Genomic DNA, 22,348 nt, shown 5'->3' on the forward strand with positions numbered 1-22,348 from the left:
TCAGATAATAATCACAGGCTTAGGGTTCCAATCACATTCGAGTTCAGCCTCAATTTTTAAGCTCAGACTTACAGGTTTACAGTTGTACTTGCCTTGAAAGGCAGCGCATAGGGTCAAGCAGGCGATACGGTCCATACTGCCAAGAAGATGTGCGCCCACACAGAGCAGACCCCAGCTTATGGTGACCCATGAACAGATGCGTCTCCTTGCACCAACGCTGGTGGTTCGCATTTTATCCTCAGCGTCTATGTTGACCGCCATATTTCGAAGGATTTTTCAAAAATTCAAAGGGCGACTTACTTGCTAAGATCTACGCTGATAAAGCTATTTCTATGTGGGTGACAAGTAGACCACAAGCAGCAGATATACAATTTCTTTCAATTCAGGCGTGAGTTTCAGCAGTTTTCCATGGGCACTCCAACAGAACTGAAGGAATCTGAGATTTGGCTAGGTTTGTTCTCTTCGCATTTGGGATAATTCCTCATGATTTATTATTTTTTTAAATTCATTTTACGGGATGTGGACTTCACTGGCTGGGCCAGCATTTATTGCCCATCCCTAGTTGCCCTTGAGAAGGTGGTGGTGAGCTGCCTTCTTGAGCCGCTGCAGTCCATGTGGTGTAGGTACCCCCACAGTGCTGTTAGGAAGGGAGTTCCAGGATTTTGACCCAGCGACAGTGAAGGAACGGTGATATATTTCCAAGTCAGGATGATGAGTGACTTGGAAAGGAACTTCTAGGTGGTGGTGTTCCAATCTATCTGCTGCCCTTGTCCTTCTAGATGGTAGTGGTCATGGGTTTGGAAGGTGCTGCCTAAAGAGCATTGGTGAATTCCTGCAGTGCATCTTGCAGATGGTACACACACTGCTGCTACTGTGCGTCGGTGGTGAAGGGAGTGAATGGTTGTGGATGTGGTGCCAATCAAGCTTTATCCTGGATGGTGTCAAGCTGCTTGAATGTTGTGGAAGCTGCACTCATCCAGGCAAGTGGGGAGTATTCCATCACACTCCTGACTTGTGCCTTGTAGATGGTAGTCAGGCTTTGGAGAGTCAGGAGGTGAGTTACTCGTCACAGGATTCCTAGCCTCTGACCTGCACTTGTAGCCATGTTATTTATATGGCTAGTCCAGTTCAGTTTCTGGTCAATGGTAACCCCCAGGATGTTGATAGTGGGGGATTCAGTGATGGACATCCATTGAATATCAAGGGGCGATGGTTGGATTCTCTCTTGTTGGAGATGGTCATTGCCTGACATTTATGTGGCGCGAATGTTACTTGCCACTTGTCAGCCCAAACCTGGATATTGTTCAGTTCTTGCTGCATTTGGACATGGACTGCTTCAGTATCTGAGGAGTCGTGAATGGTGCTGAACATTGTGCAATAATCAGCAACCATCCCCATTTCTGACCTTATGATGGAAGGAAGGTCATTGATGAAGCAGCTGAAGATGGCTGGGCTGAGGACACTACCCTGAGGAACTCCTGCAGTGATGTCCTGAAGCTGAGATGACTGACCTCCAACAACCACATCCAACCTCCTTTGTGCTAGGTACGACTCCAATCAGTGGAGAGTTTTCCCCCTGATTCCCATTGACTCCAGTTTTGCCAGGGCTCCTTGATGCCACACTTTGTCAAATGCATCGTTGATGTCAAGGTCAGTCACTCTCACCTCACCTCGGGAGTTCAGCTTTTTGCCCATGTTTGAACCAAGGCTGTAATGAGGTCAGGAGCTGAGTGGCCCTGGTGAAACCGAAAATGAGTGTCAGTGAGCAGGTTATTGCTAACCAAGTGCTGCTTAATAACACTGTTAATGACCGCTTCCATTACTTTACTGATGATTGAGAGTGGATTGATGGGGTGGTAATTGGCTGGGTTGGATTTGTCCTGCTTTTTGTGTGCAGGACATACCCGGGCAATTTTCCACATCGCCGGGTAGATGCCAGTGTTGTAGCTGTATTCAAGATACCTACTTACGTCTTGTCACCATGTATTTTGCTTGGCTCATTTTCTATCTTTTCAGATATCTTGGTGCCCTGCAAGCATTGTATCCAATATGTTAGAGAACATAGATGTCACAATCACCAGCTCTCTATCTTTCAGGAAGGGTTTATCTTTATCCATCAATTCTCCTGCCATGAATCCGCCTATTATTGAGCTTTGTTTATTTTTTTGCCACCCATGTATGCAATGTGCAGTGAAAAGTTTACAGAAGTGTTTTTTAAAAATCTCCTGTCGCCAATTTATGCAGCTGAAATGCTTAGCAAAATTCCAACGTAAACTGGAAAAGCATTGCAATTATACCAGCCCTGTGGTGATGGGCTGGGTGATCGAGGGGACTGGGAAAATGGCGGGAGAATACACCGGAGCAGATACCCAACATATTCCTGCCATTGGCCAAGTTTCCCAGGACGACCATAATTTGCAGCATATAAGGTGACCCAGTGTTTCAGACGACATCATTTCTGCAGCTCCAAAAATCATGTTTTTACATGTACATTGTGTTTAAGTCAACCACCATATTCAGCTATAACATGCTATACTTGCATTTACAGCAGCCTCAATTTTTCACCCACAAATGGAATTTTTACTTACCGGTACCTTATAATTGGGCACAAGGGAACAAGCAGTTTATATGGGCTGTGTTGGTGTGGGAATTTAAGGCATGTCCACGTTTTGTGTTGGATATTGATGACATTCCGGCAGGAAAGATAATTTGGACCAGTAGACTTATTTTCCAGTTTTTACTGGTGTTCCATTTTGAGGTATACAAGACCAGTTCAGACCAGTATTCTTATTTCCCGGTTTTTGCTATTTTTTTCATTCTGGGATTTCAGAATGGTGAACACCCATGCTGGCATTTCACTTTCATACTTGATGTATAAGCCAACCACCACCCCCCACCCCATCCCAGATTTTTAGAGGGATTTTTTGAAGCTTCAAAGGTCAATTTATACACCCACATCTACGATAGTTGGCTGGGCAGCAGGGTCAGCACCAAGATCAGCTGGCCTGTGGCGGTCATCCAAGTGAGCTTATTAAGGTGCCAGTTGAAGACAGTATGCCACTGGTTTAGTATTTTCCTTGAAGGGGAACAGGTCCCATTGGGTATGCCAGTGGATTGCCTGCTCAAAGGTGGCAAAAGCTGAGCAGCAAGTGAGCGTTGGCTGAAACTGGCAGCCATTGAGTTCTGCTGTGTGAACAAACAGGCCAGTTCAGGTGAGAGATTCAAAGGCTGGGATCTTTGGAGGGACTGGTGAGTGGTAGTCCAGTGTGGAAGCTGTTAGTGGAAGGGTTTCTCCCCTCCAACGAGTACTGGCAACACAAGTAAGGTGAGAGCCATTGTGCCATGAAAGCTCAAAAGGGAGATGGGTGCTCTGCACTCAGGATTGACTCCACCAGTCAGAAGAAGACCGGAAGAGAGCAAGAGAGAGACAGCATCAGCCACATGGAGAAGGGCAGAGGAACATCAGAGGCAAGAGGCTGTGATGGGACATGGCCATGAAGGGCACATTAGGACAGTAAGGCAGGCTAATATTTGAAGGAGGTGTAACCCAGTGCAAGAGGTATACAGACAGAGGCCTAGATTCATGGAGATGCCAGAGCACCAGTGTCTCTGAAGACTGTGTCTGTCAAAGCAGGTGGTTGCTGGCCAGCAGATTGCTGGGAGGGGTTGGGGGTGTGTGGAATTCAGGCCACTGGGATGTGCTGGGCCCCCATTGCCTGTGGTAGTGAAGGTGACTGTGTTTTCCAACTTTATCACTTCAGGCTCAGTTCAGTGATCACTGGGAGATATTTGTGGGATTTCTCAGTCAGCAGCCCATCGCTGCATCAAGCAGGTGAGAGATGCTTTATGTGAGAAGGAAGAGCAATACATCAGGTTTCACATGAGCGAAGTCAGTCAGGCTGTTAGGGCGATCAGGTTTGGTGCCTTGGCCATATTCCCTCAGGTCCAGGAGGTGATAGACTGCACACAGCTGGTCATCAATGTTCCCTCAGCGCAGCCAGGCCTGTTTGGGAACAAGGAGGTGTCCCGCTATCTCAATGTATAAATTGTCTGTGGAGGTGAAGAACGATCCTCCAGGTATGTGTACATCCCTGGGAGGCTGCCATTGCTCATACATCCAGAGGCATTCCCAGGATGGATCCTGCATGACAAGGAACACCCACTAAAGACATGGCTGCTTTCACTCGTGTGGAATCCCAACACCGAAGCTGAGGAAACCTACAACTGCTGCCATGTGACTACAAGGGTGACTACTGAGTAGGTAATTGGCCTTCTGAAAATGCACTTCAGATGCCTGGACTGACCTGGGAGGGCCTCTGATATGGCCCCTTCAGGATCTCCTGTATCGTGGCGGTGTTCTGCACTCTGCACCACCTGATGGAGTTGTGAGTGTGACGATGAGACCACCCCAAGTGTTTCATTCACCAGAGCTCTACACTTACCGACCACCATTTCATGGGCACTGTCTCAGAGCCACAAGGTCTGGCCATGGCCCACTGGGGTCAGAAAGACACAAAGCTGTCTACGTAAGGGTTTCAGCAAATGCTAAGGTGCACAAAGCAACAGATATGGTGGGCAGGGGATAAAAATCACCCAGTGAGACCCAACAAGCAATCAGGTGTATTTCCACCACAGCTTCCATGTGCTCCTACCTTGTCCCCTCTCAGTGGAGTGATGTGTGGGCAAGCTGCTGGCCTTGCTGCTCTAGTGTATGAGATGCCCTTGTGGACTACCCCTGGGTTGTGGAGCCATAGAGGAGCCTGGCAATGGCTGTGCCACCTGTGTCTGTGCAGAGGCAGCTTCAGCTTACTGGAGAGCACATTGGACAGATGTAACAATGCTTCCTCAGGAAGCAGCACTTCATCCATTACTGGCCCTGCAGGAGAGGCAAGAGTGGTTTTTAGAAGGTAGGAGCACCCTCTCCCTCCTGCCTGTCTGTGATCTGGAGCTTCCTGTGGTCATCAAGGGTCACAGAGGTGCCAGTGCAAACATTAGTGAGAAGGTTTGGAGCCTGCGACCATTGCTTTTCTCACTCTCTCTGGGCTCCGCACCCAGCTCATCCTGGGCAACAGGCTGGTCTGCTCCCAGCCATCCAAACTCCATCGCCTCCTTCTGCATCTGCATTATTACAATGAAGAGCTCACATCCTCTCGTGTGTATCCGCTCTCTAGCATTATGAGCTCACTTCCCCTGCAAAACACACAGTGTCACACAACTCTCCCGGCCCAGCTGTGCTTGTCAGACTGTGTCCACTTCAAATGGTCATCATCTTACTGCTGAGAGGCCCTTACACGCGATCATTCACACTTGGCAGTGCAGAGAATGCTCCTGACTGACCCTGGTTCACCAGTGTGAGGCCGCTCTGTAGCTCATTACACACACTCACCCTGGGTGAGTCCCTGTGCGTTGGCTGGTCACCTCACCTCACATCTCATGGTGGCCATATTCAGGGCTGCCATCTTGCCATCATGCAGGTCCCTCACCTCACCAGACCTCCCTGAAGCACTCCCAGCACTGCACCCATGTTCACCTGGCCTCCCCATGGCTGCTCACTCCCACCTGCTGCCTTGCCTCCTTCATGAGGCTTGTTGGCCTCTTCCTCGGGTCCACTGGAAACAGGACCTCCGCCACTCCCCTCGCCACCTGCAAAGAGGCATCTCTGAAATGTGGAGTCACTGCAGTCATTCTTCCAAAGTTCCCTTCTGCTGCACCCCTTCCCCTGCCATGAGTGCAGACTGGTCTTTAAAACTGGAGCCTTTAGCTTCCCTGCTGCCACTGGTTTTCACCTGCTACTCTTTATTGGTCAGTTCCTCTGCCGGTTGGACACTGGCCGCAGGAGAACTGCCCTCCACCCACCCGGCCTCGTGACCCACAAATGACCCCAGCATTGGGACTTCAAGTAATTTTATAAAACCCAGCCCTCGGGGTAGGTTGACTGGCTTGGAGACAGAGTGGGGGGGTGGGGTGATGGGGTCAGGAAAATGATGGGAGAACAGATCGAAGCACATTCATGTTTGTGAAGTAATGCACGCCCTTGCAGCCAAGTCCTGTTGCAATCTCAGAATTACCTGGAAAAACTCAGCAGGTCTGGCAGCATCGGCGGAGAAGAAAAGAGTTGACGTTTCGAGTTCTCATGACCCTTCAACAGAACTGAGTAATATTAGGAGAGAGGTGTGAAATATAAGCTGGTTTAAGGTGGGGGTTTGTGGGGGGGGGAGAGAAGTTGAGGAGGAGGGGGGTTGTAGGGACAAGCAAGCAGTGATAGGAGCAGATAATCAAAAGATGTCACAGACAAAGGAACAAAGACGTGTTAAAGGTGGTGATATTATCTAAGAGAATGTGCTAATTAAGAATGGATGGCAGGACACTCAAGGTACAGCTCGAGTGGGGATGGGGTGGAAAGAATGACAAGGTATTACAGGTATAGATTTAAAAATAATGGAAACAGGTGGGAAAAGAAAAATCTATATAAATTATTGGAAAAAACAAAAGGGAGGGGGTAGAAACAGAAAGGGGGTGGGGATGGACGAGGGAGTTCAAGATCTAAAGTTGTTGAATTCAATATTGAGTCCAGAAGGCTGTAAAGTGCCTAGTCGGAAGATGAGGTGCTGTTCCTCCAGTTTGCGTTAGGCTTCACTGGAACAATGCAGCAAGCCAAGGACAGACATGTGGGCAAGAGAGCAGGGTGGAGTGTTAAAATGGCAAGCGACAGGGAGGTTTGGGTCTTTCTTGCGGACAGACCGCAGGTGTTCTGCAAAGTGGTCGCCTAGTTTACGTTTGGTCTCTCCAGTGTAGAGGAGACCGCATTGGGAACAACGAATGCAGTAGACTAAGTTAGGGGAAATGCAAGTGAAATGCTGCTTCACTTGAAAGGAGTGTTTGGGCCCTTGGACGGTGAGGAGAGAGGAAGTGAAGGGGCAGGTGTTGCATCGCTTGCGTGGGCATGGGGAGGTGCCATAGGTGGGGATTGAGGAGTAGGGGGTGATGGAGGAGTGGACCAGGGTGTCCCGGAGGGAACGATCCCTACGGACTGCCGCCTGGGGGGGTGAAGGGAAGAAGTGTTTGGTGGTGGCATCATGCTGGAGTTGGCGGAAATGGCGGTGGGAAGGGACTGGACAAGGGGAGAGAGAAGGGAGTCAAGATAGCCAGAAAAGAGTTCCGTGGGGCAGGAACAGGCTGACACGATCGGTCTGCCGGGACAGTCCTGTTTGTGGATTCTGAGTAGTAGGTAGAAGCGGGCTGTCCGAGGTTGGGCGACTATCAGGTTGGAAGCTATGGAAGGAAGATCTTCAGAGGAGATGAGGTCAGTGACAGTCCTGGAAACAATGGCTTGATGTTCAGTGGTGGAGTCATGGTCCAGGGAGAGGTATGAGGAAGCGTCTGTGAGTTGACGCTCAGCCTCTGTGAGGTAGAGGTCAGTGCGCCAGACAACAACAGCACCACCCTTGTCAGCGGGTTTGATGACAATGTCAGGGTTGGACCTGAGAGAATGCATCCACCCTCACGCCTTCTCCTCCCTCCCAGAAACATGATAGGGTCCCCCTTGTCCTCACTTATCACCCCACCAGCCTCCGCATTCAAAGGATCATCCTCCGTCATTTCCGCCAACTCCAGCATGACTGGACCACCGCTTTGCAGAACACCTGCGGTCTGTCCGCAAGAAAGACCCAAACCTCCCTGTTGCTTGCCATTTTAACACTCCACCCTGCTCTCTTGCCCACATGTCTGTCCTTGGCTTGCTGCATTGTTCCAGTGAAGCCCAACGCAAACTGGAGGAACAGCACCTCATCTTCCGACTAGGCACTTTACAGCCTTCTGGACTGAATATTGAATATTGAATTCAACAACTTTAGATCTTGAACTCCCTCGTCCATCCCCACCCCCTTTCCGTTTCTACCCCCTCCCTTTTGTTTTTTTTTCCAATAATTTATATAGATTTTTCTTTTCCCACCTGTTTCCATTATTTTTAAATCTATACCTTTTATGCCCTGTCAGTCTTTCTACCCCACCCCCACTAGAGCTGTACCTTGAGTGTCCTGCCATCCATTCTTAATTAGCACATTCGTTTAGATAATATCACCACCTTCAACACCTCTTTGTTCCTTTGTCTGTGACATCTTTTGATTATCTGCTCCTATCACTGCTTGCTTGTCCCTACAACCACCCCCGCCCCCCACCCACTTCTCACCCCCCACCTTTAACCAGCTTATATTTCACCCCTCTCCTAATATTACTCAGTTCTGTTGAAGGGTCATGAGACTCGAAACGTCAACTCTTTTCTTCTCCGCCAATGCTGCCAGACCTGCTGAGTTTTTCCAGGTAATTCTGTTTTTGTTTTGGATTTCCAGCATCCGCAGTTTTTTGTTTTTATCCTGTTGCAATCTGTCTGATGTCCTGCAGTATCTATTGTATGCGCCAGAAATTTTGATTTGTCTTAAAATTCACACTTCTCATTTATCATAATATTTGGTTTTTATAGTTTCATTTAGATAGAATGGAAATGTTGACAGTGTTCTAACTGGGTCTTTCTAAATGCTAGAACACTATCCACTTGGGACACAAGCCTTTGAAAATTTCCCAGGAGCACTGATATCTATCTTTGGGAATGTACTGGAACTAGAGAATTATCAAATGGCAGTCTATTGAAACAGCACCAGCCAGTGGGTGTCATGAAAGCTGTAGCACTGCCAATTCTTTAGATAGATGGATCTGCCAAAAAGTAGAATTTCATCCAATTTTGAAAATAATGTTTGCCATCGTCGGCTGAGCTAGTGTTGAGGGCACCTTGTGCTTTTTGCATGAAACACTTTTATTTAAATTGATCAAGTTTACACATATACACAGTATAAGCTTGTATAAGTTCCGAAGGAAGCCATATTGAAAAGTTAACTCTGTTTCTCTCTCCTCGGATACTGCCAAACCCACTGAGTTTTTTTTTCCCAGCACTTTCTGGTTTTATACGATATAAGCTTTTCTAAAATTGTTTGACCAATTTGGTCTCTTTTCTTTTCTTTGTTTGAGTTTAGCTCTTTCAAAATGGTTTCCCGCTGACGGCAAAGAGTGTTTGACTTGGAATTTCCTGGAAGGTTTCAGTGTAATTAATAAGAGGAAATTTCTCGAGGAAATCTCTTGAGGAAATATGTGCAACATTGATTTAATCAGTTCAGCACTGAAACTTCACTGTGCTATTTCCCCAATCATTCACGCTGCTCCTAACATTGAATCACTCTGCCATTCATGTAGCTCTACATTTTCCATGCAAAAGAGCAGTTTGCGTGAGCTCCCTGGGTTTATGTGAATAATGCATTGACACAGCTATCAGTGTAGCTGGCATTTCTGGAATCTGATAGCAGTTTTCTTTGTGATCTTTTGAAAAAAAAATTTTGCACGATATTAAATCAAAGTGCTGTTAATCTCAGGATACCCGAAATTTTCTGACACTCTTACCCCGCCTCCCACCTCCCCAGTGACCTACCCCGACATCCCCCTGCTCAACATTAAGGCACTTTCCAAATGGGCATACCCTGTTCTGCATGAATATAAATGAGTTAGAGTAGTAGCAGTGACAGAGTATTTGCAAAGTATAGTGGCATGAAAGGAGGCATTGTTTTAAAATACAGGCCAGGATTTTACAGCCCGCCACAGCCTGTCTCCCCTTGGGGGATGCAGTGAACCATTTACATCTCCTTTCAGCTCGGGGGGGTCATAATATCCCAGCGGGTAGGAGGGGCTGTAAAGTCCCAGTTTTAAAAAATAATCACTTTCTTAACCATAAACAAGAGTCTATGGAAGTAATTTTCGCCATCGCATCTTGGATGGTAAACTTGAACCACTCACTGGAGAATCCACACAATTTTCGATTCCATTGAAATCAGCAGACATGAATAAGTCAGTGTTCTCTGGAGAACGACTCCACTGGTTTATTGCCCATGTGGCGAATGTGAAGTTTATTCCTTATATCTGTGTAAGAATGTTACAGCCCACACATCGCTCGCTCATGCAGTCTGCATGTACGATCATGCACGATATTGGAAAATGAATTTAACATAACTGATAGCAGCACATTGCAAGGTGACAGGTAATAGTTGCAACACTGCTATTTGAAAAAAATATACAAAGTGGATTTACAATGAAAAACCAGAGTAAAACATTTCAAGAACATGGTACATTGGTGTTTTTTGTTTCTTTGATGATAAACAATCAGAATGACAGAGAGTGAGAGAGAGAGAGAGAGAGAGAAAGAAAAAGACAAAGAGGGAAATGAGATATAATTTTCTGGTCTGACAACATTTAAGAACATATGAATTAGGAGCAGGAGTCGGCCATTCGGCCCCTCAAGCCTGCTCCGCCATTCAATAAGATCATGGCTGATCTGATTGTGGCCTTAACTCCACATTCCACCTACTCCTGATAACCTTTGACTCAATGTTAGACAATAATCTATCTACCTCTGCATTAAAAATATTCAATGACCCTGCTTCCACCTCTCCCTGGGGAAGGGAGTTACAAAGATTCATGACCCTCTGAGAGAAAAAAATCTCTTCTCATCTCCATTTTAAACAGGAGCGGCCTTCTTTTTAGCCTGTGTCCCCTAGTTCTAGACTCTCCCACAAGGGGAAACACCCTCTCAGCATCCACTCTGTCAAGTCCCCTCAGGATCTTATATGTTTCAATATAATCATCTCTCATTCTTCTAAACTCCAATGGATACAGACCCAGCCTGTCCAATCTTTCCTCATGAGGTAACCACCCCAAAACAGGAATCAGTCAAGTGAGCCTTCTCTGAACTGCTTCTAACACATTTATATAATTTCTTACATAAGGAAATCAAAACTCTACACTGTATTCTAGGTGTGGTCTCACCAACACCCTTTATAACCGTAGCAAAACATCCCTACTTTTAGATTCTTTTACCCTTACAATAAACAACATTCCATTTGCCTTCCTAACCACTTGCTGTATCTGTATATTAACTTTTCCTGATTCACGTACCAGGACACCCAGACCTCTCTGCATCTCAGAGTTCTGCAATCTCTGTCCATTTAAATAATATGCTGCTTTTCTATACTTCTGATCAAAGTGAACATGTTCACAGTTTCCTGCACTATACTCCATCTGCCAAATTGTTTGCCTACTCTCTTAGCATGCTCCTTATATCCTCTCCTCAGCTTACTTTCCTATCTATCTTTGAGTAATCAACAAATTTAGCTACCATACAAACGGTCCCTTCATCCAACTCATTGATATAAATTATAAGTGGTTGAGGGCCCTGCACTGATCCCTGTGGCACGCCACTTGTTACATCTTGCCAAACCGAAAATTACCCATTTATGCCTACTCTCTGTTTCCTGTTAGCTAACAAACCCCTTATCCATGCTGATATGTTATCCGCTACACCATGAACTTTTATTTTGCATAGTAACCTTTGATGTGGGACCTGGTCAAATACTTTCTAGGTTCCCCTTTATCCATGTTGCTTGTTACTTCCTCAAGGCCCAAATAAATTAGTCAAACATGATTTCCCTTTCACAAAACCATGATGACTCTGCTTGAAGCATTGAGATTTTCTCAGTGCCCCGCTATAACCTCCTTAATGTTAGATTCTGGCAATTTCCCAACAGCAGATGTTAAGCTAACTGGCCTGCAGTTTGCTGCTTCCTGCCTCCCTCCTTTTTTGAATAGAGGCGTCACATTCACTATTTTCCAATCTAGGGAATTTTTGAAAATTAAAAGCAGTGCTTCTACTATCCCAGCAGCCACTTCTTTTAAGATCCAAAGATGAAGTTCACCAGAGGCTCATCAGCTTTTAGTTCAACCAATTTACTCAGTGCCCTTTCTCTAGTGCTTTACCACCTGATTCACAGCTATTTCTGGGATGTTATTTGTATCCTCTGCAGTGAAGATGGCCTTAAAATATCTGTTCAATTCATCTGCCATTTCGTTATTTTCCATTATTAATTCCCCACTCTCACTCTCTCGGGGACCAATGCTCACTTTATTTACTCTTTTCCCTTTTAAATACCTGTGGAAATTCTTACTATCTGTTTATAAGGGTGGGACTTTCCCCTCCGGAGACTAAGTGCAGTGGGAGCAGGATTAGCGCCGAGTTTCCCACTGATCAGCGGGTCAGGTTCTCAAACCCAGCCTCCTGCCTGAAGCCTCATTAAATATGTATAAATGAGATGCTCGTTGAATCATGTGGCAGGGCGGGCACTGATTCGATCGCACCCCTGGTCAACTCACGTGGCCAAAGTTCCTGGTGCCATATCTAAATACTGCCCAAACACATGTATTACTCTCTGCAGCCCAGCTATGTGGTCGTAAGTTCCGGAGATGGCCCCAAGGGACAAGAAGAGTGTGCCAAGGTTTAGCCAGGCGCCCTGGAGGCTTTAATTAGAGGTGTCCGCCAGCACCTGGAGGTTCCTTTCCCCAGGGGTGGATCCAGGAGGTCCACCAACCTCACCTCGCTGGCCTGGGAGGAGGTCACGAAGGAAGTTAGCTCCGCAGGCAACTGCCAGAGAAATGCCATCCAGTGCAGCAAGAGGATGAACGGTCTCATCTGCACCACCAGGGTAGGTCAATCTTCAGCTCACTCCAAACTCACACTCTCATAATGGCATTATGGGCTCAAAGGGTCAGACAGCTCAGGGACCTCACACAATATTAATGAGAGAGATATCAACATTGAAAGCCCATTTAGCAGCATCTCATCTATTATCCTGCACAAACAGCATCCTCAGCCCTTACTGGGGTGGACTCAGCACACACAGCGGGCATGCATGCTCCATCTCCTCTCCTCCATCCCCTCTCACATCCCATCCTCACCCATTCTCACATCCCATCCTCACCCATTCTCACATCCCATCCATGTGTCTTCATCCGGGCTAAGCTTGTCCACAACAAGAGGGAGAAACCCCAGACCCAGACTGAGGAGGGATGGCCGACATACAGCGGCTGTCCAAATTTGAGGAAGATGCCACCGAGTTGGCAGGGGGAGGGCAGAGATTGCTCCTGTGGGTTGGCGAGATCGGCCTCTCGCAGCATGTCAGTGTGGATGATCTCTCCATGAGCTAATCACATCCTGATATTCTCAGTGAGTGACAGGCAATGCTGTATTCAGCCCGTTCCTGAACTAAATCTATCTGCTGTCTCCTACAGGCAGCAGCAGGTCCAGACAGACCAGCACAGGCAACATAAGCCCCAGCTCCCAGACCACCTCAGACAAGGAAGCTGAGGAACCATTTGAAGAAGACCTGTCTCAGTGTTCACCTGCACCCTCCACCAGCTCAGAGACACACACCTCGGTGCCTCATTGTTCTAGATTAGGCTCGGGGTCACGTTCTGGAGAACACCTTATGGATATGTCTCCACAACGATTAGAAGCAGTGACAGCCCAGGTCTCTGGGACTTAGGGGGCTGCTGGAGAACAGCCACCCACGGAGTCTGGAAGGGGGCATCGCTAACATGCTGGAGGTGCAAAGACAGGCAGCGGAACATCAGGTAGAGTTGCGAGAGGCAGTCAGCAGATTAGAGCGGAGGATGGAGGAGTCCTGTGGAGTCTAATGTCATGACTCTGATGTCTGAATGCCTCGAGGTCTCCATGGGAAGGGTGGCGGACACCTTGGAGAACTTGGTCCAGCAGATCCTGCCGGATTTGCGCTCGGACGTGTTCTCGATCACTATAGGCATTGGTGGGATCCATCAGTAGCTGGTTGAGAGGGGTGGGGGAGATGACCTCACTCCAGGAGCTCCTTCTCCTCAAGGAGTCAGGCAGCGGCCCTCAGGCACCCACAGGGAGGAGGGCCAGCAGCTGGAGACCTGGGGGCCAACCACTCAGGTGACTCTGCGAGTGTCCAGCCGATCTCAAACCTCTCTGCCTCTGACAGCATCACCATCAGCTGTACAGGCTAAGGAGCATCTGCACCACAGCAGGTGACTCAAAGTAGGTTGGGGCCCTCCAGGCCTCAGCCCTCCAGAGGACGCCCGCCAAAGTCATGAAAGACAAGAAGGCGTAGCAGTCAGCAAGCTGCCTCCACCTCTGCTGTGGATGTTGAGGTTGCAGCAAGATGTAGGGGTCGGGTTAGAAAGATTAGGAAGCCTTGATATCACTTTTGAGTCATGGGTGTTCACTCACTGTTTATATCACGCACCTTTGTAAATACATTTGCTGTTCATGATAATGGTCTTGTCATTTGACTGTGTCATGCATATGCATCTATGTGCCCTCTTATTGCAAGGTTGAGCCAAGCTCCCACTTTATGATCGCCTCCCTTTGTCAGCCTCACATTCATGTGATGTCCAGCTGACTCGTGTTAGTTACTCGCCCCTTGTCTGATGTCAAGGAGATGTGTCAACCTCTTCATTCAAAGTGGCTCAAATTGGAAGTGATGTTCATGAAAGGACACCCTAGAGTTATCTGTGCTCGATTCCATCGGAGGGTTACCACTCATGTTGTCTCATCATCAAATACTGTCTTCGTTTCTTATGCCAAAGCTGAGGAACAGCAGCCACAATGGTCTCTCCAGACGTGTGTGGCAGTAAGAAGTATCTCATTCAGGAGGCCACAATGCATCAAGTCAACCTGACGCAGGCTTTGCTCTTGTGTGCTGCCTCTCACCCCCCAGAGTGGCTACATATAGCTTTGGCTGCGGAACTCTCCAAAGATTAGGACCTGGTGAAAGATGAGGGTTGGAGGTCCAAGGCCCAGTTCGTAACCTGCTCTTGAGGTTAGTGGTTGTAAAGGTCTTTTGGATCACTGGCATTCCACTAAGGGACAGGAAAAATGTGCTTGGGTAGCCCTGCCTGTACTTACTCCTCCTGGAGCCTTGTGGCTATGAGTGTGTCATGGGCACATCTTCTGCATCTTGAGGTTTTGATGGCATCCTTACAATGGAAGCTCCCCTTCATTACCCTCTTCAGGTTCTCAGCCTCCTCCATGTCTCCCAGTGATCTTCCCTTTGAAGCACTAGGTTGTGCAGGGCGCAACAGAACACGATGATATGGGACACCATCTGTGGAGGGTACTGCAGACAGACACCTGAGCGGTCCAAGCATCAGAAGTGCATTTTCTGGATGCCAATGGTCTGCTTGATGATGGATATTGTCGAGCAATGCGCCATGCTGTATCTCTCCTCTGAGGCACTTTGAGGATGGTGCAAGGTTGCCGTGAGCCATCGTTTCTGTGGGTATCCACTATCCCCAAGCAGCCAGCCCTGTAATCACTGAGGCATTTGATTATGTGAGGCACTTGGAAGTGACCCAGGGTGTAAGAGTCTTGGGAGCTCCCAGGGTACCTGGCATAAATGTGCATGATGAGCTCTTGATCATCACATGCTAGTTGAACATTTAGGAAGTGGAACCCTTTCCTGTTAATGAACATCAGGGGCTGCCACCAGGGAGCTCTCAAAGCCACATACGTGCAACTGATCATGTCCTGAACTCTAAGGAAACCAGAGATTGTCACAAAACTGAGGAATCTCGCAGCCTGGCCAACATCATCCAGTGTGAACTTCACATAATGATGAACCTTATTGTAGAGGGCATCTATCACCTATTTATGTGCTGAGGACTGAGAGATGCCAGGTAGGTCCCCTGTGGATCCCTGAAACGTCCCAGTGGTGACAACCCTCAGGAGCACCGGCAGGGAATGCCCTCTCAGTCCATGGGGCATCAGCTTCTCCCACAGAATGTGGCAGATATGAGCCATCACATCTCTTGATAAGCATAGGCATGTGCGACATAGTCTCTTGCTCATCTCCAGATAGGAACAGCGTCTTCAGTGGACCCTTGGTCATGTGAATCACCTCCAGATGGGTCTGACCTCCTCATCCTCCAGGTCTTGCTGGGGCTCCCGTGGTCCATGGACCTCAGATGGGGCCTCCTCTCAAAGCTGGGCTAGATGGTGCTGGGCCCTTCTTCTTCTCCTTAATTAGATCATTGCCATCAAGAAGGCAGCACTGAGTGCAGACGCCATTATTCAATCCTCCTTCTCCCTGTGGACAGACAGATCCAACAGATTAATGAGTAATGGGCAACTATAGTAGAACCCCCAATCGCTACCAGAAAGTCATGGCCATGCCCTCGAGCTGCATCTGCGCCACTCGCCTATCCCTGATCCACCATTCCAGCTGAGGCGCTACCTCACACATCTGGGGGACCAAAAGGCCACCCCAACTACTTGACATCTTCTCCCAGAGAGTTTGGAGGAGGCTTGAGCACATCCAGCTTTACGCAATGCACTCCTGCCATGTCTGATCTGCTATACTGATTCTGCCTAACCTGCCCTTCTGGAATGATTGGATGCCCTTTGGCCCGTTAGTCATGCCGATTGGGGAAAGCACCTTAGAGGCTTTCATTGATCATCTTGCAGATATCCAGCAGCTGTGCCCCCTTCATGGTCGGCTGCATTTTCCATTCTCACATTCCCCTCTGTTTATGCTCAAATTGATCAACTTCATGGTGAACCCAATAACTTCTGTAGCCTCACGTTAAATTGCTCCAAATGTCAATGGTTCCAATTGCACCATCTCAGTCAACTCTTCATGAGTTCTCTCAGCTCAGACTCCATTCCCATATTGTTACTCTAAGCAATGTGAGGGTGCCCCCTGTTAGGGTCCTTGAGTCTAGATATGGGCTCCTCCCACTCTACTCCAGCCCCTGTTTTACAGATTCTTTTCCAGTCTCAATTTTAAACTGTATAATAACGTCAGAGTCTCAAGATGATGGTGCCACATTTTTACTTTGAGACCAGCTTTGACCCTCCCCCTGTCTGGGTCCCCTGATCTTCCTGGAGCCTCATGATGTGCAGATAGAACTCCCTCCGGTGATTCTCCAGTTCTCTCAGTAACCCTGGATCTCATTGTCATTGTAGTGGACATTACAGTCCTCTCCCCTGACCCCAGCTCTATTGATGACCCCATGCATCATGTAGACCTTGCCCCTCTCCATCTTGAGGTTGTGTTCATGGCCACGTATAGAGGCAACAGACCCAGAAGGGTTTCGAGTACCCCTTCCCCTTTATTACTCTTTCCCCATTTACAGGCTGCAGATGCCTCCCCTGACCATGACCATCCCGCCTACAGCCCAGTACCAAGCCAGACAAGATGATGGCCAGTGACAGTAAGAGCATGACCACACCCTGCACACCAAGCTGTGCCTGATCCCAATTGAGAACAAAGGCCTTGCCCCTCCCTGGAGTGGGAACATGACATGTGTGCCATATGTAGCCCTGTAGCGTGGCACACAGAGCCCCAGGGTTGCCTTTAATCTCTCACCCCGACCTCTTGGCATTATTCCAGGGAATATGCCTGTCTTTTTTATTCATTCATGGAAGGTGGTCATCGCTGGCTAGGCCAGCATTTATTGCCCATCCCTAATTGCCCTTGGGAAGGTGGTGGTGAGCTGCCTTCTTGAATCACTGCAGCCCATGTGGTGTAGGTTCACCCACAGTGCATACTCTTCCCTTCATGCAAGTCAAAACCCATCCACCCCTTCTGTATCTGCTTTCTGATGTTCCATGTTGAGCTCCAGCTCCCCCACCACAAATCTTCCCTCTGGCAGCCATCGTTCCTCCACTTCCAACCCTCCCAAACCCCCTTCACACTCGCGTCTCAGCCATTGTTTCCCCCCAACATCCCTACCAAGCCCCATTCACTCTCATGTCTCTGGTAATCTCCCTCCGCCTCCGTCACCAGGCTGGTCTCTGTTTTAGAGTGCAGCCCTGCCTGAGACTTGCGTCATACAAAGCTATCCAGCCGGAGTAGCGAGGCAACTACGGTGAGCAGCCCCACCCCATACACCCCCGGCCAGTGTGAGCTAGCACTGGCAATGCTGAGGAGCCGGAGCTGCGCTGTTGCAGGTCGGTTTGGAATGTTGCGTTCACCTCGAAGTCACCAGTGAAGTGAAGGTGAACAGTTGCATGCCACATACATCTGGTTGTGATTCAGGCTGGTCTCATTTCCTGTTGATGTGGGAAGGGAAACCTGATTCTGGCGAGCTGCATTTTTAAAGAGTATCCATGACATGCTGATGCGGGCAAACGGCGTTCCCAACATGGACCAGCTGGAAAGCCGGCCCACCATCAGCCCACCACGAAAGGGGCGAGGGGAAAATTCTGACTCGTTTTTCCGCAGCGGGAATCCGGCTTTTCCTCGGAATTCTCTGCTCCAGCCTATCACAAAAACCACTGCTGGCAAGGACTGGAAAGTTCCGCCTTATATTTCTAGCCAGCTTTCCCTTATATTCTAATCTCTCCCTCTTCATTAATCTTTTAGTCATTCTTTGCTATTCTTTATATTCTGCCTAATCTTCATTTAATGTGAAATTCAATCATATTATGATCACTGCTAACTAGGTTGCCTTCACTATGGGGTCAATAATTAATCCTGTCTCATCAATCATTACCAGATCTGGTATAGCCTGCTCTCTGGTTGGTGCTAAAATGTGCTGCTCTAAGAAACTGTCCCAAAAACACTCAATGAACTCATCATCCAGCCAATCTGATTTGTCCAACCTCTGTGTAGTTTAAAATCACCCATGATTATCGCTGTACATTTCTCACAAGCCTGAATTATTTCTTCCTGTATACCCTGTCCTACAGTGTGGTTACCACTATCATAATTAACTTCTTACCTTTACTATTTCTCATCTCTATCCAAACTGATTCAACACTTAGGTCTCTTTATTAACCAACGTCATCCTTAATTAACAGAGCTACCCTCCACCTTTTCCTAGCTTCCTTTCAATCCTAAATGTTATGCACCTTTGAATGTTCAGTTCCCAGTCTTTATCACCCTGTAGCCATGTCTCTATAATAGCTATCAGGTCATACATATTTGTTTCTGATAAGGCTGTTAATTTGTTTATTTTAATAAGATTTCTACGTGCATTCAGATGCAGAGTCTTTAGTTCTGTCTTTTTACTATTTTTGTAACCTCTAGCCTTATCTGCTGGTGCACTCTTTGGTTTGTATTCTCTGTCCCATCCTGACATGCTCTGCTCATCATTCTCCTCATTCCTACCCTGCTCTCTTGCCTTGTCTTCTCTATTTAATTTATAACCTCTTCCCAAATTTGATCCCTTGCCCTCACTATTTTGTTTAAAGCCCTCTCTACTGCCCTAGTTATGTGCTTCACGAGAACACTGATCCCAGCACGGTTCAGGTGTAGACTGTCCCAAGAGTACAGCTCCCAGGACTGGTGCCAAAGCCCCATGAATCGAAACCCATTTCTCCCATACCAATCCTTCAGCCACGCGTTTAACTCTAATCTGGTTTACCCTACACTAGTTTCCTCATAATTCGGTTGGTAATCCAGGGATTATTACGTTTGAGGTTCTGCTTTTTAATTTAGCCCCTAGCTGGTCATACTCCCTCAGGTACATCATCTGTAAATAATTTCCCAACCATTAAAACAGCATGACAGGCTTTTTTTTTTATAAAACAAGATTAAAGTGTTACTTTGTATTAAAAATCTATATCGTCTTTATAAGGTCCATATAAAACAAGCCGCAGATATAAAGAAGTCACTTAGCTGAAGGGCATCATTAAAAAAAATGAAATAATTCAAAAAGCTGCAGATTAGACATTTGCTTAAGAAATCACAATCTGTACAGAACATACCATAAGGTATCTGACACTGCTGCTGACTTCCACTGATAAAATGGTTCTTTTATCTTGTTTTTACAAGGGCACATTTCATTGCTCCATCACAATATGAAACATTGCAAAGCTTGAAGGGATAAAGAAAACTCAAACAAAACCATCTTCTAATATCAAGAAAATCCCACCAATGAAGGAAAAGGTTGTGCCAATCGGATTAGACCATCATCACCATGAAACTGCAAATGGCCCTTTCTTCTTTCTCTCCTTATTGCTAAACTTGGTGGTAAACACAAACAGAAAGTGCTGGAAAAACTCCCCAGGTCCGACAGCATCTGTGGAGAGAGAAACAGAGTTAACGTTTCGAGTCGACAAGGAAGTATTCAGTGAACGGCATGACACGAGGGAGTTCTGAGGAACAAAGGGACATTGGCGTGTGTGTCCATAGATCTCTGAAGGTGGAAGGGCATGTTAGTGGGGTGGTGAAAAAGGCATATGGGGCACTTGCCTTTATCAATCGAGGCATAGATTACAAAAGTAGGGAGGTCATGTTGGAGTTGTATAGAACCTTGGTGAGGCCACAGCTGGAGTACTGTGTGCAGTTCTGGTCGCCACATTATTGGAAGGATATGATTGCACTGGAGGGGGTGCAGAGGAGATTCGCCAGGATAAAAACAAAAAACTACTGCGGATGCTGGAAATCCAAAACAAAAACAGAATTACCTGGAAAAACTCAGCAGGTCTGGCAGCATCGGCGGAGAAGAAGAGTTGACGTTTCGAGTCCTCATGACCCTTCAGCAGAACTCAAGTTCAGTTCTGCTGAAGGGTCATGAGGACTCGAAACGTCAACTCTTTGCTTCACCAGGATGTTGCCTGGGATGAACCATTTAAGTTATGAAGAGAGGTTGGATAGACTTGGGTTGTTTTCGTTGGAGCAGAGAAGACTGAGGGGCGACCTGATCAAGGTGTACAAGATTATGAGGGGCATGGACAGGATGGATAGAGAGCAGCTGTTCCCCTTAGTTGAAGGGTCAATCACGAGGGGTCATAAGTTCAAGGTGAGGGGCAGGAGGTTTAGGGGAGATGTGAGGAAAAACCTTTTTACCTAGAGGGTGGTAACGGCCTGGAACGCGCTGCCTGGGAGGGTGGTGGAGGTGAGTTGCCTCACATCCTTTAAAAAGTACCTGGATGAGCACTTGGCACGTCATAACATTCAAGGCTATGGGCCAAGTGCTGGTAAATGGGATTATGTAGGTAGGTCAGGTGTTTCTCACATGTCAGTGCAGACTCGATGGGCCGAAGGGCCTCTTCTGCACTGTGTGATTCTGTGATTTTGTAAGTCCGTATGACTCTCCTGCAGAGCTACAGGGAAGTAGAAATGTGGCGAAATTTATACTGTTTAAGTTGGGGGGTTGGGGGGCGGGGGGATGGAGCAGGTGAAGCTGGATAGAAGGCCAGCGATAGATGGGGGAAAAGGAGAGGTTGAAAAAGATGTCATGAACAAAAAGACAAACGGGGGTGTTAATGGTAGTGATAAGGGCTAAAAAAGGCTGTCAGACCTGCTGAGTTTTTTTCCAGCACTTTCTGATTTTGTTTTAGATTTCCAGCATCCACAGTATTTTGCTTTTATCTTGGTGGTAAACATGACTGATAAGCTCCAGCATTAGGCAGGTTGAGCAGACAGCCAATGATTATGAATCAACAACAGCTAGAAACACACAACGATTTGTGTGGTCTCTGTGAAGTGAGCAGACTTTTTGTTCTATGTTGATGCCAACTAATCTCCAGAGTGCTTGCTCCTTTTTCGATTTCACATGTCCAACATTTGTTTCATTAATATTTGAGCAGATCAAAAAACTAGTGTGGGAAAGCACCAAAGTACAGGGAGGTTAATGTTAAAAATAAAAGGAATAGAAAGTAGTGAGGAGAGAGAAAGAGAGTGGGATTTTTCTAGCAATGTGTTTCATTATATTCATTTGGAGAATGCACCAGTTAATGGTGACTGACAGTCAACTGCTTGGCAATACCTGTACCAATCAGAGTCCACTTGCCAATCAATCAGCACCCTCTTCTTATACAGTATAAATTTGTTATTTTATTAGTATTTTCTTTTGAATTGTCCTGATGAGTGCAAAACAAAAAGCTTCAACAAAAAATGTCTCTTTTTACAGTAACACTGAAGTGCTTCATTGTTATAAAGTTCTGTGTTCCATCGAGAAAGATGGGAGACCTAAGGGATTGATCTTTTGGGAGGGCTGAACACATAAGCCTACTATTAAATGTGCTGAATTTTTGTATCATTGATCATTTAGGACAATCACAAAGTTTAGAAAACATGAAAAAATATGTAGATGAGGGAAGATAATGTCACATTAAGGGTGAGACTGAGGTTCCGGTGAATTTCCAACATGATTTTAGCTAGGTTTGTAAAAACGTAACTATAGACTTGACATGTGAGGCAGTAAATGTTACAGCATATTAGCCAATTGAGATTTGTAATTTCTAATGACATCAATATAATGTACATAGAGGTGTCAGCTGTGGCTCAGTTCATAGCACCCTCGCCTCTGAATCAGTGGTTGTGGGTTCATGTCCCACTCCCGGAAACCAAGAACTGTGATTGTACTCGAAAGAGTTGCAATCTGTGACTGTTGATAACTCGAAAGAATATAATGTACATGTAAATCACATGATTTGCATTACAATTTGCCCTCTCTGTCATCTACAAACATAACACCTTGGTACTAATTA

Source organism: Cetorhinus maximus, chromosome 9 (assembly GCF_964194155.1).
Source record: "Cetorhinus maximus chromosome 9, sCetMax3.hap1.1, whole genome shotgun sequence".
In the NCBI taxonomy this organism is placed as follows: Eukaryota; Metazoa; Chordata; class Chondrichthyes; order Lamniformes; family Cetorhinidae; genus Cetorhinus; species Cetorhinus maximus.